Source organism: Triticum urartu, chromosome 7A (assembly GCF_056163025.1).
Source record: "Triticum urartu cultivar PI428250 chromosome 7A, HENAU_Tu73, whole genome shotgun sequence".
Classification (NCBI taxonomy): domain Eukaryota; kingdom Viridiplantae; phylum Streptophyta; class Magnoliopsida; order Poales; family Poaceae; genus Triticum; species Triticum urartu.
Genome location: NC_141879.1, coordinates 714,750,881 through 714,753,612, shown reverse-complemented (window position 1 = coordinate 714,753,612; position 2,732 = coordinate 714,750,881). Strand labels below are relative to the sequence as shown.

At 47.4% G+C, this 2,732-nt stretch overlaps 1 pseudogene; it reads right to left on the bottom strand.

Annotated features, from left to right (window-relative positions):
* Positions 1 to 1,795: 1,795 nt before the first annotated feature.
* Positions 1,796 to 2,504, bottom strand: LOC147962068 (uncharacterized; annotated as a pseudogene).
* Positions 2,505 to 2,732: the final 228 nt, after the last annotated feature.

Genomic DNA, 2,732 nt, shown 5'->3' with positions numbered 1-2,732 from the left:
AGATGGGTTTACAGTGCCTCGGGGTCGATGAAGCCACCTAAGCCTAACCATTAGGGTTTACGGTGACTCGGGGTCGATGAAGCCACATAAGCCTAACCATTAGTGTTTACGGTGACTCGGGGTCGATGAAGCCACCTAAGCCTAACCATTAGGGTTTACGGTGACTCAGGGTCGACGGGGCCACCTAAGCCTAACCATTAGGGTTTACGGTGACTCGGGGTCGATGAAGCCACCTAAGCCTAACCATTAGGGTTTACGGTGACTCGGGGTCGATGGGGCCACCTAAGCCTAACCATTAGGGTTTATGGTGACTCGGGGTCGACGGGGCCACCTAAGCCTAACCATTAGGGTTTACGGTGACTCGGGGTCGACGGGGGCACCTAAGCCTAACCATTAGGGTTTACGGTGACTCGGGGTCGACGGAGCCACCTAAGCCTAACCATTAGGGTTTACGGTGACTCGGGGTCGAGGAAGCCACCTAAGCCTAACCATTAGGGTTTACGGTGACTCGGGGTCGAGGAAGCCACCTAAGCCTAACCATTAGGGTTTACGGTGACTCGGGGTCGACGGAGCCACCTAAGCCTAACCATTAGGGTTTACGGTGACTCGGGGTTGATGGAGCCACCTAAGCCTAACCATTAGGGTTTACGGTGACTCGGGGTCGACGGAGCCACCTAAGCCTAACCATTAGGGTTTACGGTGACTCGGGGTCGAGGAAGCCACCTAAGCCTAACCATTAGGGTTTACGATGACTGGGGGTCGAGGAAGCCACCTAAGCCTAACCATTAGGGTTTACGGTGACTCGGGGTCGACGGAGCCACCTAAGCCTAACCATTAGGGTTTACAGTGACTCGGGGTCGACGGAGCCACCTAAACCTAACCATTAGGGTTTACGGTGTCTCGGGGTCGACGGAGCCCCCTAAACCTAACCATTAGGTTTTATGGTGACTCGGGGTCGACGGAGCCACCTAAGCCTAACCATTAGGGTTTACGGTGTCTCGGGGTCGACAGAGCCACCTAAGCCTAACCATTAGGGTTTACGGTGACTCGGGGTCGATGAAGCCACCTAAGCCTAACCATTAGGGTTTACAGTGACTCGGGGTCGACGGAGCCACCTAAGCCTAACCATTAGGGTTTACGGTGACTCGGGGTCGACAGAGCCACCTAAACCTAACCATTAGGGTTTACGGTGACTCGGGGTCGACGGAGCCACCTAAACCTAACCATTAGGGTTTACGGTGACTCGGGGTCGACGGAGCCACCTAAACCTAACCATTAGGGTTTATGGTGACTCGGGGTCGACGGAGCCCCCTAAACCTAACCATTAGGGTTTATGGTGACTCGGGGTCGACGGAGCCACCTAAACCTAACCATTAGGGTTTATGGTGACTCGGGGTCGACGGAGCCACCTAAACCTAACCATTAGGGTTTACGGTGACTCGGGGTCGACAGATCCACCTAAACATAGGCTTCCAATGCATGATATAACATAACCATCTAATAATCCAGTGCTTACATAACCATCAAATAGTCTTCCAATGCTAACATAATCATCAAAACCTAGTGCATGAGAAATCATAATCTGAAGTCTAGCAAACATAACACAGAATATCTGATCCAGCAAACGTAACACACATAACACACAATACTTACTATAGTTCAACATATTATAAAGTACACAACCATTGTTCACAATACATAGTGGAGTTTAGATGCATAGTTCATCCTTTTCTCACAAAAGGATGAAAAGCATATCTACTACATACATACACAACCATAGTTCATCTTAGAGAAGTTCACATTTAGTAGAGCCATACACTACACAACCATCATGCCCAAAAGGTCAGCATTGCCCACTACTCTCATATTCATTTTCTTCACTTCTCTAAGATGGCCTGGATCCCCTTGATCTTCTCCTTCAGCTTCTCCTCTGCCTTAATCAGCTCAGCAATCTGAAGCTCTAGCTGCCCCTTCTCTTCACCATGCTTTTCCTTTCCCTTGAGCAAATCAGCAACCTGAAACTTCAACTCTAGCTTATCTTGGGTGAGCTTCTCCTCAGACTTTGTGAGCTCTGCATTCTTCAACTCCAAGTTCATCTTAGCTTCAGTAAGCAATTGCTTATCAGTAATATGCTTCAACTTCAGGTTCTGGATGACTGTAGCTTGATCTCTTGTCAGGTTCAGTAGCACATTATAATTCTGCTTAAACTTCTCAAACTCTGCATCTTTCTTTGCCATCTGTGCATTCATATCAGCCACCAGTTCACTTCTGCATTCATGCTGATATGTAATGGCAGACTACAGATGTCTGAAATCCACCACCCTATCCTCCTGGAAGCTCATAAGCTGATGCACATCTTGGACTAGCTTGTCATAGTTGGCCTCCAGGTTATTCTTCTCTTCTGTCAGATGGTGGATAGTTAAAGAACTTTCAAGATTATCATTCACCCTAGCACTCTTGCTATCTTCAACCATTGCCCACAGATTCAACAATGCATTTTGCATTGTTGGGGGCCACTGGTGATCAACCCATTCAACAAACCCACAATTCTGCCCTTCCTGCAAAAAGAAAGAAAAAAGATAAAAAATAAACAAGTTAGTGCATAACAAGTGCAAAGCAATAACACTGTTTTGTCCTTTCTACATTGGTAATAATAACAACACTAAGCTACATTGGTAATTGAGATGTACCTACCCACTAAATAACAGCATGCCAAATTACAACACTAGTCA